We start from the raw sequence: 17,354 nt of genomic DNA, 5'->3' as shown, positions 1-17,354 counted from the left end.
CACAACAAGGTGTGTCCAAAAATGTCTTGTATGCTGCTGCATAAATTATGTAATATGCCAGAGCTATATGTGTACTGTAGCTAAGAAAGTAATACTAAGTGTATGCTGTGTAGTAAGCTGTGTAGTAAGTAGCCCATGTGCCTCAACCTAATAATTTGGTCCCTTTCCCCCTCCTAACTTAGCCTACTGTTCTGACTTGGTCGTGCACATGTAGCCTATAGCCTGTTTTAGAGAAATGTCATCATTGAATATTGTAAGAGCTTTCATTGACTGCTTATATGCCCCATTTATTTATCCTACGGGTCTGACTTGGTGTACAGGGAGAATACTGTAAGAATGGCCCATGTTCTGAATTCTGTCGCTGTACATTTCAAAATTGCTTAAAAAAATAGTTATTTTGACTATGTCCATCCTAGCTCGCTCATTAATCAAAATTACGGATGGCCTCTTATCCGCTCGTCGTTCCCTTATGCCATAGTTTGTACATCAATTGTCAATAGAAAACACATTTGTTTAAGCAAGTCTGACATGTCAGCTATGCTTTTTTTAAAGGCAGTAAATGAAGCGGAATGAACTGTTTCTCTGCCAGACAAGGCTCCGCTGATAGCCAGGTGTATTGGTGGTAAGGATTCGCTCCATGGTGCTGAAAAGAAAGCTCTGCTGTTGGGACAGCTTTATGTAGGCCCTAACAGTTTGTGGGAACCGTTTGTCACTGTTATCGTGCTATTAATGTTCTGTTTAGTGTTGTGTAGTGGCTTTACTGGCATACATCTGAAACATTGTTATTTTATTTGCCCCACTAAGATTTACATGCTAAAATCGCCACTGGTACCATACATAGAGTGAACGGTGCCCAGAGGAGATGAGTTCTACTTTTTCTTAGCCAGTCAAAATCAAGCATCAATATCATTATCATCGACGTTATCCATGTAAATAACCCCAACCACTTTGCCAAAGCACAGCCCCCACACCACTAGAGTGATATCAACAGACCACCAACTTACTACCCTGAGATAAGGCTGAGTATAGCCCACAAAGATCTCCTCCACCGCACAAGCCCGAGGGGGGCGCAAAACCGGACAGGAAGATCACAACTGTGACTCAACCCACTCAAGGGATGCACTCCTCCTAAGGACAGCATGGAAGAGCACTAGTAAGCCAGTGACTCAGCCATAACAGGGTCAGAGGCAGAGAATCCCAGTGGAGATAGGGGAGGCCAGGCAGAGACAAGGGCGGTTCGTCGCTCCAGTGAATTGCAGTCCACCATTGCACTCCTGGGCCAGACTAAACTCAATCATAGAAGAGATTGAGTCCTCAGTAAAGACTTAAGACTTAAAGGTAGAGACCGAGTCTGCATCTCTCACTTGGATAGGCAGACCATTCCATAAAAACTGAGCTCTATAGGAGAAAGCCCTGCCTCCAGCTGTTTTCTTAGAAATTCTAGGGACAATTAGGAGGCCTGCGTCTTGTGACCGTAGCATACGTGTAGGTATATCCTGCAGGACCAAATCGGAGACATAGGTAGGAGCAAGCCAATGTAATGCTTTGTAGGTTAGGAGTAAAACCTTAAAATCAGCCCTAGCCTTTACAGAAAGCCAGTGTAGAGAGGCTAGCACTGGATAAATATTATCACATATTTTGGTTCTTGTCGAGATTCTAGCAACCGTATTTATGAAAAATGGTCCCCCACCCAAAGGACATCCAGCCAACTTGACACAACTGTAGGAAGCATTGGAGTCAACATGGGCCAGCATCCCTGTGGAACGCTTTCGACACCACGCAACGTTAATGCCCCAATGAATTGAGGATGTTCTGAGGGTAAAAGGAGGTGCAACTCAATATTAGGAAGGTGTTCCTGATGTTTTGTACACTCAGTGTGTGTATACTGTCTATATACAGTGCATTCGGAAACTATTCAGACCACTTGACTTTTTCTTCATTTTATTAGTTTACAGCATTATTCTAAAATGGATTCAAAACAAATTTTCCTCTTCAATCTATGCACAATACCCCATAATGACAAAGCCAAAACAGTGTTCTAGACATTTTTGCAAAAATAAATAACAAACTGAAATATCACATTTACATTATTATTTAGACCTTTTACGCAGTCCTTTGTTGAAGCACCTTTAGCAGCGAGTACAGCTAAGAATCTTCTTGGGTATGATGCTACAAGCTTGGCACACCTGTATTTGGGGAGTTTCTCCCATTCTTCTCTGCATATCCTCTCAAGCTCTGTCAGTTGGATGGGTAGCATCATTGCACAGCTATTTTCAGGTCTCTCCAGAGATGTTTGATTGGGTTCAAGTCCGGGCTCTGGCTGGCCACCTCGAGAACATTCAGAGACTTGTCCGAAAGCCACTCCTGCATTGTCTTGGCTGTGTGCTTAGGGTCATTGTCCTGTTGGAAGGTGAACCTTCAACCCAGTCTGAGGTCCTGAGTGCTTTGGAGCAGGTTTTCATCATGGATCTCTCAGTACTTTGCGTCATTCATCTTTCCCTCGATCCTGACTAGTCTCTCAGTCCCTGCAGCTGAAAAATATCCCCACAGCATGATGCTGCCACCACCATGCTTCACCATCTGGATGATGGCAGGTTTCCTCCAGCTGTGACGCTTGGCATTCAAGCCACAGAGTTCAATCTTGGTTTCATCAGACCAGAGAATCTTGTTTGTCCATGGTCTTAGAGTCTTTAGGTGCCTTTTGGCAAACTCTAAGCGGGCTGTTATGTGCCTTTTACTGGCGGAGTGGCTTCCGTCTGGCCGCTCTACTACAAAGGCCTGATTGGCGGAGTGCTGCAGAGGTTGTTGTCCTTCTGGAAGTTTCTCCATCTCTACAGAGGAACTCTAGAGCTCTGTCAGAGGGACCGTAAGGTTATTGGTCACCTCTCTGAACAAGGTCCTTCTCCCCTGATTGCTCAGTTTGGCTGGGCGGCCAGCTCTAGGAAGAGTCTTGGTGGTTCTAATTTAAGAATGATGGAGGTCACTGTGTTCTTGGGGACCTTTAATTCTGCAGAATTTTTTTGGTACCCTTCCCCAGATCTGTGCCTCGACACAATCCTGTCTCAAAGCTCTACCGACAATTCCTTTGACCTCATGTCTTGATTTTTGTTCTGACGTGCACTGTCAACTGTGTGACCTTATATAGTAGACAGGTGTGTGCCTTTCAAAATCCTGTCCAATCAATTGAATTTACCACAGGTGGACAAGTTGTAGAAAATCTCAAGGATGATCAATGGCAACAGGATGCACCTGAGCTCAGTTTCGAGTCTCATAGCAGAGGGTCGGAATACTCATGTAAATAAGTTATTTTCTGTCATTATGGGGTATTGTGTGTAGATTGCTGAGGATTTTATTTTTATAATAAGGATGTAACATAACAGTGTAACGTAACAAATGTGGAAAAAGTCAAGGGGTCTGAGTACTTAAAAAAAATATATATTTGGCTCTGGGTGGGAGAACATTCTGGGAGACAGGTAGTTGGAGAGGATATATGTAATGTAGAATTTTCTATCATTATTTTTCTATGTAAAAAAAATAGGTTAAAGAGAAAGTTGGATATGTTATTGGTTGGAGATTGTATAGTTCTGTTAGTTTGTCTGTCTTATATAAGCATTGCTGGTTAAAGGGCATGGCATATTTAGTTTAATCAAATTTTAAAGGCTCATTGTTTCTTAGTGGCATTAAAAATGTATTGTAAAATGTAATGTAAAATGTATTGGTTTTAATTCATTCAAGTGTTTAAATGAACGTTTTTCTGAAGAATGAATTCTTCCAACAGAAGTGGCTGCTTTTCATTTTGGGTGGGCTTGGTTGCACCGACATTTATGATCATGTCACTCACGTGCAGTGCAGATTTTGAGCAAAGTTGCTTTATCAATTGAGGAGAACATTAGATTGGTCTTGCCAGGAAGCTAATCCTGAAGACTGATGCTGTACCATCATTAATTAACAGTGGATCAGTGGATCTTGCTTGCGCTAACCATAATGTAAGTCAGGGGTTCCCAAACTTTTTCACTCGTGGTCCCCCTTCCAGCATTGGGGAACATCCCATGCCCCCCTTGCACGCACACTCCTCATCCCTCTTTTTTGCATGTTTAAAGTTAATTTCCTGCAATTCTACACATTTTGTCATGGGGTGCAAAAGAACGCTTTTCAGTTCTAAAGCAAATGTTCTTGTCACGAATCCCTCCGGAACTTTCATTACGCACACCTGTCCCCTACTGATTAGTACTTGTATAAGTGTGCCCTTTGGTTTCCATTGGGCTGGTGATTATTGTTACAATGTCCGTTGGTTCATGTGAGTACCTGTGCTGTGTGTTTTGGCTTTCGTGCCATTGTGGATTGTGCAGATGATTATGGGTCTCGTCCCGTGTGTTAATCATCATGCGCTTGTGTTATTTATTTGAGGTACTCCTCGCTCTTTTGTTTGGGTTTCAACCCTATGTTTTTGTATAGTGTTTATTTGGGCTTCGTCCCATTTACACGGCACGCTGTAATTTGGGAATAAAAATCCCTGTTACGCATTCCTGCGTCTGTCTCCCGAAACACTTCATACCAACGTGACAGTTCTTGCAATTCTATATGTTTTGCCATTTCTAATATGTATTCATGTGATATTTTAGTAACAAAAAAATGACACCAACATCTATAGCTATAAAACCTAAATAAAAAACTTTATTAGCAAACATGGGCTAAGTTGATCTGGACATTTATTACAAGTCATAAGTAGCTCTCTAAGGTATGCAATGACTAAAATGACAAGGGGAACTGATGATGCACTACCAAATTTCGAAATGGCACCTTGTGCAGTCTACTATTATAACTTTCAAGAGTAAGTTAAAAGCCAGACTGAGTTCCTAAAAAATAAACACTAATGTAAGTATCAAAGTTTGATGAGTCTAAAACAGTGGCTGTGGCTATAACTGTGGTGGCTTTGACATGTGAATGGTATCTGTGACACACCTGAAAGTCACTATATGGTGTTTGTTCTTCTATTCCTAAGCCCCCTACATTGAGTCTGAGAACTGCCAGCACACAGCTAACATGAAGGAATGTTGTCCACAAAAGGAGTTGGAGTGTGTATCGTATTTGTAATTTACTCCTGAAAATCATATCTTGCAATTCTATTGTGTGGGTTGTTGTCTTGGAGTGATTGGGGCTAATCATCATGATTAGTGGGTGGGAGGGGGGGTATTATTTTTTTCACTTTCTGTCTCCTTTTGTCTTTCCGTTATCAACAAGCTGTAATGATAGACATTTTAGAAAATTCTACATCTACTCTTGTCTGCACATCTTCCCAGGCAACCACTGCAGCAGAAATGCTAGGATACAAAATCAGCTTTCCCAAGACAAGGGATATTTATTTTTTAACCTTTATTTAACTAAGCAAGTCAGTTAAGAACAAATTATTATATTCAATGACAGCCTAGGAACAGTGGGTAAACTGCCTGTTCAGGGGCAGAACAACAGATTTGTACCTTGTCAGCTCAGGGATTTGAACTTGCAACATTCCGGTTACTAGTCCAACGCTCTAACCACTAGGCTACCCTGCCGCCCCATTCATGCTGTGAAGACAGACCCAACATACTGTAAGTCCAGTGGAGGCTCCTCCGAGGAAGAAGGGGAGGACCATCCTCCTCAGTGAATTTCATAAAAAATCAAAATATGAAACATTCAAATAGTCATCCTTTTTAGATAAAACTATACTAAATAGTTTCCCTTCACCAAACAATTGATTAAAACACACTGTTTTGCAATGGAGGTCTACAGTATCCTCCACAGCACTCAGTAGGGTAGCACCATGGTGTAGCCCAGGCCTGGGAAAAGACCATTCCGGAAGCTGTATGTGGCCCGCGACCTGATTCAATCATATTCCGATCACATCAAGAATTTGCGATAGGTTTTTCAAAACTTGACTATTTGTTATTGAAATTAAAAGCCAGATGAATACTCGCCTTTGTGTAAGGGTTTAAATCACATTTTATTTTCTACACATTTTGTGTAGAACTCACGTACAGTATAAATAACGACTGCACGAGGACAGACAGTGACTGACAGGCTGACACACACGTCACAGTTACAAATAGTAGCTAGCTAGAAATTGTGCAAAAATGAGTTTTTCAAAGATTTCAAAGAAAAGTAAAGTAGATAATGAATGTTGGGTGTTCCAGCAAGAGTGGACAGCGAAATGTTTCTTTATTGAGGTATCAGGGAAAGCTGTGCACTTAGTGTGCAAAGAGAGCATCGCTGTCTTGAAAGACTACAACTTGTCCCGACACTTCCAGACGAAACATGCAGAGAAATATAGGAATATGTCTTCTGAGCAGAGTGCAGGTGCATCGAAAGCGTTGCTTTCTCAGTTGCAAAAGCAGCAAGGACTTTTCACAAAACTGCATTCAGCAAACAATGGAATTTGCGAGAGCGAGCTATGTACTGTCCCGCATAAATTGCTAAACATAGCAAGCCATTCTCTCAGGGCGAATTCATGAAAGAATGTTTACTTGACTACTTTGCCCCGACAAGAAGGAGCTGTTTCAAAATGTTTCCCTGTCAAGGCAAACAGTGACATGGCGTGTTGAGGACATTGCAGAGAATATGGAACAACAGTTGAAAGACAAGGTAAAGGATTTCACTTATTTCTACATGGCCCTGCAGTGATACACATGACACGGCGCAGTTGTTGAAATTCTTACGAGGCATAACCCCAGACTTTGAAAGGACAGAGGAGCTTCAGTGCAGTCAATGAAGAGCACAACCACAGGGAACAGATTTATTGGAGGAGGTTAATAAGTGTGTGGCAAAGCTGGGACTGAGTTTTGAAAGTTATCCAGTGTGACCACTAATGGGTACCCAAACTTGACAGGAAAAAACATTGGCTTATTGAAAAGGATACAAGATCAAAGATCTGAGTTACCCAGATCAGAAAATTATTTTCCTGCAATGCATTATTCATCAGGAGGTGCTCTGTAAATGTGTTCTGAAAATGAGTCATCTTCTGGATACAGTCACTAAAGTGGTAAACTTCATAAGAGCAAAATCATTAAACCACAGGCAGTTTGTCTCACTGTTGGAAGAGACAGTCGGGTGATGCAGATCTCCCCTACCACACAAATGTGAGATGGCTGAGTTTGGGGAAGGTGCTTAAAAGGGTGTGGGACCAGAAGTCGGAGATTGCTGAGTTTTTGAAAATAAAAGGAAAATATGTGGATTTCCCTCAACTGCAAGATAAAGAATGGTTGGGTGATTTTGCCTTCACCGTGGACATAATGGTCCTCATAAATGGACTGAATTCCAAAGGGAAGGGCCTTTTCGCACATCAGATGTACAGCCTTGTCAAAGCCTTCAAGGGAAAATTACTCCTCCTGACCCGCCAAGTAGAAGCCAACAATATCACTCACCTTCCGACATTACTAGTCTGTTCCCTGTCAGATGACCAGCGGGAGAAGTATACATTACTGCTGCGTGCTTTGAATGGTGAGTTTTCTCGTCGCTTTGAGGATTTCAAAGTGTTGGAAAATGACATGCTGTTGGTTTCCTCTCCTTTCACCTTCAATACAGATAACACTCCCACTGACCTGCAACTTGAGTTTATCGATCTTCAGTCTCATGCCGTGATTGGAGGACTATTCAAAACAATGTCACTGGCGAGGTTCAATGCATCTCTCGATGAACAAAACTTCCCAAAGATTCGGAATCATGCTCAGAAGATGTTTGTACTGTTTGGGTCAATCTACAGTTGAAGTTTACATACTAGTTTTAATGATTCCAACCTAAGTGTTTTTCAACCACTTCGCAAATGTCTTGTTAACAAACTATAGTTTTGGCAAGTTGGTTAGGACATCTACTTTGTGCATGACACAAGTCATTTTTACAACAATTATTAACTGACAGATTATTTCACTTATAATTCATTGTATCACACTTTCAGTGGGTAAGAAGTTTACATACACTAAGTTGAGTGTGCCTTTAAACAGCACGGAAATTTCCAGAAAATGATTGCATGGCTTTATAAACTTCTTCTTTTTATGATAGGCTAATTGACATCATTTGAGTCAATTGGAGGTGTACGTGTGGATGTATTTGAAGGCCTACCTTCAAACTCAGTGCCTCTTTGCTTGACATCATGGGAAAATCAAAACAAATCAGCCAAGACCTCAGAAAAACAATTGTAGACCTCCACAAGTCTGGTTCATCCTTGGGAGCAATTTCCAAACGCCTGAAGGTACCACGTTCATCTGTACAAACAATAGTACGCAAGTATAAACACCATGGGACCACGCAGCTGTCATACCTCTCAGGAAGGAGATGCGTTCCGTCACCTAGAGATTAATGTACTTAGGTGCGAAAAGTGCAAATCAATCACAGAACAACAGCAAAGAAATCACCTTGTGAAGATGCTGGAGGAAACAGGTACAAAAGTATCTATATCCACAGTAAAACGGGTCCTATATCGACATAACCTGAAAGGCCGCTCCGCAAGGAAGAAGCCACTGCTCCAAAACCGCCATAAAAAAGCCAGACTACGGTTTGCAACTGCACATGGGGACAAACATCGTACTTTTTGGAGAAATGCCCTCTGGTCTGATGAAACAAAAATAGAACTGTTTGGCCATAATGACCATTGTTATATTTGGAGGAAAAAGGGGGAGGCTTGCATGCCGAAGAACACCATCCCAACCGTGAAGCACGGGGGTGGCAGCATCATGTTGTGGGGGTGCTTTGCTGCATGAGGGACAGGTGCACTTCACAAAATAGATGGCATCATGAGTATGAAAACATATTTGAAGCAACATCTCAAGACATCCGTCAGGAAGTTAAAGCTTGGTTGCAAATGCATCTTCCAAATGGACAATGACCAAAGTTGGTCAAAATAGCTTAGGGACAACAAAGTCAAGGTATTGGAGTGGCCATCACAAAGCCCTGACCTCAATCCTATAGAACATTTGCTTTCAGAACTGAAAAAGCGTGTGCCAGCAAGGAGGCTTACAATCCTGACTCAGTTACACCAGCTCTGTCAGGAGGAATGGGCCAAAATTCACCCAACTTATTGTGGGAAGCTTGTGGAAGGCTACCCGAAACATTTGACCCAAGTTAAACAATTTAAAGGCAATCCTACCAAATACTAATTGAGTGTATGTAAACTTCTGACCCACTGGGAACGTGATGATATAAATAAAAGCTGAAATAAATAATTCTCTCTACTCTCTGTCATTTCACATTCTTAAAATAAAGTGGTGATCCTAACTGACCTAAGACAGGGAATTTGTACTAGGATTAAATGTCAGGAATTGTGAAAAACAGAGTTTAAATGTAGTTGGCTAAGGTGTATGTAAACTTCCGACTTCAACTGTATGTATGTGAACAGACATTTTCAGTGATGAAATATAACAAGTCAAGGCACAGATCATCTCTTACTGACTCTCACCTCTCAGCAATCCTGAGCATGGCGACGCCAGAAACTATACCTGACTTCACTGCTCTAGTCAATGCATGGAAACAATGTGTTTGATGTATTTGATACCATTCCACTTATTCCACTTCAGCCATTAGCACGAGCCCGTCCTCCCCAATTAAGGTCCCACCAACCTCCTGTGATAGCATCGTAAAATTACAATTAATTCACTATCCATTTCCCTTTTAATTCACTAACATTCCCCTTTTCAAAAACATTACAAGCTACGTAGACAGACTCCTGGATCTCCTCTTCAACGAGGTGACCCTTGATCCAGCGTTGTTTGTGGGGAAGATGTGCAAGCTGTCCATCCCAAGACCCTTGTCTGCCCTGTGTTAGAGGCCTGACAAGGAGGCCATAGCTGGATTTGTCTCCTGCTTCAATCTTGGGGATGACTGAAGCCAAGTGGGTGACTGAAGCCTTCTTTATTGAAGCAGGGTACATGGGTCTTCCTCCTCTCCTGCTCCCCTCCCCATCAATCTCTTTAGGCGGTTGCAAATTCTAAAGTCCAAGTAATTATCTTTTACGTGATGTAATATCAAATTGTGTTACTTTGTATTGTTTTTTTCCCCAAGCATTCGGACAGGCAGTGAGTGTTACAAATTGGACAAATCAATGGGTCTTGCACACTGTAGGGTGGCCAGATGCCAACAGTATATTAGGCTTATGGCTTATATTTTTTCTGTCAAATGATGTCTCACCATTATTTCTCACCAGTATTCCTCATGAGTGTTCATGCGGATCAATATTTTGGCTATGCTGGATTTTTGTAATTTTTTATTTTATTTTAAAAAATCTGATCAATGCATACAATTCTGAAAATATTGTAATTTATAATGCTATTGCAGAGCCACCAATAAATTGTCCAGGACACTTATTGTATGCTGTTTTTATGTACATTGCCTTATGTCTAAGCTTCTAAGGTGACTCAGGCTTTACTAATTCTTATCAATGAACTGCATCCAATTAGTTACAAATACAATGGAAATACAATTGTGTATTGCTGCTGTTTGTCTCAGCTCTGCTAAGGAAATGGGGTGAGGTATACTATTTAGGCTCGGAATGACATGTGGCCCATTGTTTACCTGGTCATCAATGACATGTGGGCCATTGTTTACCTTGTTACCTGGCAACGACCACAAGGGTGCTTCAAAGAGCTGTCATTCAAGGTGAGCTCATGAATATAAGCTCCCCACCCACTCAGCCTGTCCTTTCAGGCTTCCTGATACTTAGAGATGAGAGAAAAGGTAACATTTCTTCAATTCTGAGCATTTGAATTGTGTAAAAATATTATGGGTGATGTTTTGGTCATTCAAAGGCTATTTTTGCTTGGGAAATAGGATGACTGTGCAGGACGTTTAACATAAGCAGAGTAAGATGTTTACATGACTAGTGCCATACTCGGCCTACTGCCATAATCAGTGTAATATCAAATTATTAGTGTGCATGTTTATGTACTCAGTGACTCATGCTTGCATGATGAGTAGGCTACATCTGAAGACCTGTGTCAGCTACAAGTATTTAGATCAGTGGACTAATGTGATCTAGCCACACCGATGGCATGGTTTTGATGATACATTCCCGATCAGTCATATAATTATGCACACACATTAGCTTGAGTTAGCAACTAACAGAAAGTGAATGATTGAGTAAAGTACAGTAAGTAGTAGGCTACATTCTTAGAAAAAATCTAGACCAGAGAATCTAAAGGGTTTTTCAGCTGTGCCCATAGGAGAACCCTTTGAAGAACCCCATTTGGTTCCAGGTAGAAACTTTTTGGTTCCAGGTAGAACCCTTTCAACAGAGGGTTCTACCTGGAACCCACAAGGGTTTGTTCTACCTGGGGAAAAAAAAGGTTCTATCTGGAACCAAAAAGTGTTCTCCTATGGAGACAGCCAAAGATCTCTTTTGGAACCCTTTTTTCTAAGAGTGTATTATCATGCCCCTTGGCCGTCACATCCAATCAGCTGTAACTTTATGTAGCACAACATCCGGCAAAATGGAGCTGCAGACGCTTTTCACATCTTTGCAACTTCAGTTGCCAAACCGATGTGCGTAACCTCGGGGGGCTCCACTCATCAACAAAGACCCCGAAGCTAGATAAAGGCTGCAAGTTATTCCACAAGAACCATCTTTTCAACTACATAAGCAAGTTTACCATCGGCTACGTTTGCCATCAGATTGTGCTTTCTCTGGCTGCCCCTCCGCCACGGAAGGCACTGAGCGAGAAACTCAAATAAAATGTAACAAAACAATAATACAACAGTATTCTTTGAATAAAGCAGCTCACTCATTGTTCTTGTTCCCAAGAAAGCTAAGGTAACTGAGTTAAATGACTACCGCCCCGTAGCACTCACTTCCGTCATCATGAAGTGCTTTGAGAGACTGGTCAAGGATCATATCATCTCCACCCTACCTGACACCCTAGACCCACTCCAATTTGCTTACCGCCCCAATAGGTCCACAGACGACGCAATCGCAATCACACTGCGCCCTGCCCTAACCCATCTGGACAAGAGGAATACCTATGTGAGAATGCTGTTCATCGACTACAGCTCAGCATTTAACACCACAGTACCCTCCAAACTCGTCATTAAGCTCGAGACCCTGGGTCTCGACCCCGCCCTGTGCAACTGGGTCATGGACTTTCTGACGGGAAGCCCCCAGGTGGCGAGGGTAGGTAACAACATCTCCACCCCATGATCCTCAACACTGGGGCCCCACAAGGGTGCGTTCTCAGTCCTCTCCTGTACCCCGTGTTCACCCACGACTGCGTGGCCAACTCAATCATCAAGTTTGTAGACGACACTACAGTGGTAGGCTTGATTACCAACAACGACGAAACGGCCTACAGTGAGGAGGTGAGGGCCCTCGGAGTGTGGTGTCAGGAAAATAAACTCACACTCATCGTCAACAAAACAAAGGAGATTATCGTGGACTTCAGGAAACAGCAGAGGGAGCACCCCCCTATCCACATTGACAGGACAGTAGTAGAGAAGGTGGAAAGATTTAAGTTCCTCGACGTACACATCACGGAAAAACAGAAATGGTCCACCCACACAGACAGCATCATGAAGAAGGCGCAGCAGCGCCTCTTCAACCTCAGGAGGCTGAAGAAATTCGGCTTCTCACCAAAAGCACTCACAATCTTCTACAGATGCACAATCGAGAGCATCCTATCGGGCTGTATCACTGCCTGATTCGGCAACTGCTCCGCCCACAACCGTAAGGCTCTCCAGAGGGTAGTGAGGTCTGCACAACGCATCCCCGGGGGCAAACCACCTGCCCTCCAGGACACCTACACCACCCGATGTCACAGGAAGGCCAAAAAGATCATCAAGGACAATGACCACCCGAGTCACTGCCTGTTCACCCCGCTATCATCCAGAAGGCGAGGTCAGTACAGGTGCATCAAAGCTGGGACCGAGTGACTGAAAAACAGCTTCTATCTCAAGGCCATCAGACTGTTAAACAGCCATCACTAACATTGAGTGGCTGCTGCCAACATATCGACTCAAATCTCTAGCCACTTTAATAATAAAAAATTGAATGAAATTGATAGTAATAAATGTATCACTAGTCACTTTAAACAATACCACTTTATATAATGTTACTTACCCTACAGTACTCATCTCATATGTATATACTGTACTCTATACCATCTACTGCATCTTGCCTATACCGTTCAACCATTGCTCATCCATATATTTATATGTACATATTCTTATTCATTCCTTTACACTTGTGTGTAAAAGTTAGTTGTTGTGAAATTGATAGATTACTTGTTAGATATTACTGCATGGTCGGAACTAGAAGCACAAGCATTTTGCTACACTCGCATTAGCGTGTGTGACCAATAACATTTGATTTGATTAAGGCAGCTCACTCAGTGTTCTGTTGAAGAGGGGCTAGCCAGGGAACAGCCCCTGATTTTCTCTGGTTGCAGACATTTTCTGTGTGTGCTAAAGGGGTTTGGCTGTGTGAGTGAAGGATAGCGCGCGACGGTGGAACGTACTGGGAGGTCCAGGCAGCTCTAGCTCTCTTGAGTGCTGCCAAAGAGATGCATTAGTACCCAGCCTGCACATTTGGTTCCTTAGAGGAACTTACCTTTTTGGTTTCTCATTGGTTCAGGGAACGAGGTCATAAGTTTCCTGAAAAACTTTTAAACAGTCTGAGAAAGGAAGTGAACATTTTGCCTGTTCTGGGAACGTTCATTTTTAGGTTTCTTTGAGGTTCTGTTAACGTTTTACTGTGGTCCCCTGAAAGTTGTCCTGTGAGGTTGTATTAATATTCTGAGAACGGTAATTATAGGTTATTAAATAACATTTGAGAACATGTTTCATAAGACTTTTAAAGCACTGCTATCTTAGTTTAACTGTTTTGAGATCCAAGCACAGATATGACACATGAATATTCATTTGCTTAGACATTAATCATGCAAATATACATAGTTATATTTTGGCATCGCTGAGATTTGAACCTAGGATCTTCTGTTCCCTATCCATAGAATTGGGCCACTGTGCCACCAGGCTAGAGCTAGCGTTCCATGTTTTAAAAAAAATCATACAAAGCTGTTAATTTTAGTCTATTCAAACAGACGCCATTTCAAAAGAAACAAGCGCTCATTTATTGTAGCCAATTAGTAGTCGTGTGCTGGCGTGGTTACAAGTGGTCAGTGGTTCTGAGCCCGGTTGGACGTAATGGCAAATTCTCTAAAATGACATTGGAGGCAGTTTATGGTAAAGAAATGAACATTCATTTCTCTGGCATGAATGTCTGGCAACAGACATTCCTGCAGTAAGCATGCCAATTGCACGCTCCCCAAAAAACATTAAAGGGTGCACCTGTGTAACGATCATGCTGTTTAATCAGCTTCTTGATATGCTACACCTGTCAGGTGGATGGATTACCTTGGCAAAGGAGAAACACTCACCAACAGGGATGTAAACAAGTTTGTGCACAATTCGAGAGAAATAAGCTTTTTAACCATGAAACCAACACTTTACATGTTGCGTTTATATTTTTTGTTCGGTGTGCGTAATTGTACAAGGTTTTATAAACATTATGATAATCGGCTACAGCAGTTTTCTCCTTAAAAATAATCTTTCCCCGAATGGGATTCAACCTCACAGCCACCATTTGCCAACACCATGGAGTAGATCACTTTCATGGATTGGATCACTTTCCCGCACCACTCAGGCTAACAGTAATGGGCAAGTTACTGCTATTTGACAACAATGCGACTTTTACGATGTATGACTACAAAGTTCCATGTTATATAAATCCTGATTGTTTTCAAGGAAAGTATATGGGTGTGTTAAAAGAAACGGCAACAACGTGTAATTTGGTCATATATGTGAAAACCCTTTCGAATTTTGTATGACGCCAGTAGCCTAATCAAGGAAACAACATTATATAATCAGTGCTTTCGGGAACTATTCAGACCCCTTCCCTTTTTCCACATTTTGTTACGTTACAGCCTTATTCTAAAATGTATTAAATAAATACAAATTAACATCAGCAGTCTACACACAATACCGCATAATGACAAAGTGAAAACAGGTTTTTAGAAATGTTTGCAAATTATTATTAAAAAATGAAAAAAACTCAGTTGAGCTCAGTTGCATCCTGTTTCCATTGATCATCCTTGAGATGTTTCTACAACTTGATTGGACATGATTTGGAAAGGTACACACCTGTCTGTAACCTCCCACAGTTAACAGTGTATGTTAGAGCAAAATCCAAGCCACAAGGTCGAAGGAATTGTCCATAGAGCTCTGAGAAATAATTGTATCGAGGCACAGATCTGGAGAAGGGTACCAAAACATTTCTGCAGCATTGAAGGTCCCTAAGAACACAGTGGCCTCCATCATTCTTAAATGGAAGAAGGTTGGAACCACCAAGGCTCTTCCTAGAGCTGGTCGCCTGGCCAAACTGAGCAATCGGGGGAGAAGGGCCTTGGTCAGGGATGTGACCAAGAACCCGATGGTCACTCTGATGGCACTGTAAATAGCTTTACAGCGATGCTCCTCATCCAACCTGACAGAGCTTGAGAGGATCTGCAGAGAAGAATACAGGTGTGCCAAGCTTGTAGCGTCATACCCAAGAAGACTAGGCTGTAATTGCTGCCAACAAAGTACTGAGTAAAGGGTCTGAAATAAGATATTTCATTTTTGGGGCAAAAATGTCTAAAAACCATTATGGTGTATTGTGTGTAGATTGATTTAAATGTTTTTTTAAATCAATTTTAGAACAAGTTTGTAACGTAACAAAATGTGGATAAAGTCAAGTGGTCTGAATGCTTTACGAATGCACTGTAAATAGTTTAAACATTTACTACTTTCTACATTGTAAAATAATAGTGAAGACATCAAAACTATGAAATAGAACATATGGAATCATGTAGTAACCAAAAAAGTGTTAAACAAATCAAAATAAATGTTAGATTTTAGATTCTTCAAAGTAGCCATCATTTTGCCTTGATGACAGCTTTGCAAACTCTTGGCATTCTCTCAACCAGCTTCAAGACTGTTGGAAAAGCATTCCTCATGAAGGAGTTCCCACATATGCTGAGCACTTGTTGGCTGCTTTTCTTTCACACTGAGGTCGGGTGATTGTGGAGGCTAGGTCATCTGATGCAGCACTCCATCACTCTCCTTCTTGGTTAAATAGCCCTTACACAGCCTGGTGGTGTGTTGGGTCATTGTCCTGTTGAAAAACAAATGATAGTCCCACTAACCGCAAACCAGATGGGATGGCATATTGCTGCAGACTGCTGTGGTAGCCATGCTGGTTAAGTGTGCCTTGAATTCTAAATAAATCACTGACAGTGTCACCAGCAAAGCATCCCCACACCATCACACCTCCTCCTCCATAATTCACAGTGGGAACCACACATGCGGAGATCATCCAATTACCTACTCCGAATCTCACAAAGACACAGCGGTTGGAACCCAAAATTTGATTTGCACCGGTCTAATGTCCATTGCTCGTGTTTCTTGGCGAAGCAAGTCTCTTCTTCTCTTTGGTGTCCTTTGGTAGTGGTTTCTTTGCAGCAATTTGACCATGAAGGCCTGATTCACGCAGTCTCCTCTGAACAGTTGATGTTGACGTGTCTGTTAACTCTGAGAAACATTTATTTGGGCTGCAATCTGAGGTGCCTTTAACTCTAATGAACTTGTCCTCTACAGCAGAAGTAACTCTGGGTCTTCCTTTCCTGTGGCGGTCCTCATGAGACCCAGTTTCATCATAGCGCTTGATGGTTTTTGCGACTGTACTTGAAGAATCTTCCAAAGTATTTGAAATTTTCCGGATTGACTGACCTTCATGTCTTAAACTAATGATGGACTGTCATTTCTCTTGGCTCATTTGAGCTGTTCTTGCCATAATATGGACTTGGTCTTTCACCAAATAGGGCTATATTCTGTATACCACTCCTACCTTGTCACAACACAACTCATTGGCTCTAACGCATTAAGAGGAAATTCCAAAAATTAACTTTGAACAAGGCACACCTGTTAATTGAATTAACAGAATTGAAGAGCATTCCAGGTGACTACCTAATGGAGCTGATTTAGAGAATGTCAAGAGTGTGCAAAGCTGTCATCAAGGCAAAGGGTGGCTACTTTGACGAATCTCAAATATCAAGTATATTTTGATTTGATTAACACTTTTTTTGGTTACTACATGATTCCGTATGTTTTATTTCATAGTTTTGATGTCTTCTTTCTACAATGTAGAAAATAGTACAAAACAAAGAAAAACCCTGGAATGAGTAGGTGTCCAACCTTTTGACTGGTACTGTATGTTACCACTGTGAAACGTCACTCCATGATAAGGTATAGACATTTACATTGGTGATGGAAAGTTTGCAAACCCTTTTTGAATTTTATGTCAACTTGCA

The sequence above is a fragment of the Oncorhynchus mykiss genome, chromosome 7, assembly GCF_013265735.2.
Source record: "Oncorhynchus mykiss isolate Arlee chromosome 7, USDA_OmykA_1.1, whole genome shotgun sequence".
NCBI lineage: Eukaryota > Metazoa > Chordata > Actinopteri > Salmoniformes > Salmonidae > Oncorhynchus > Oncorhynchus mykiss.
This window is presented reverse-complemented; position numbering follows the sequence as displayed.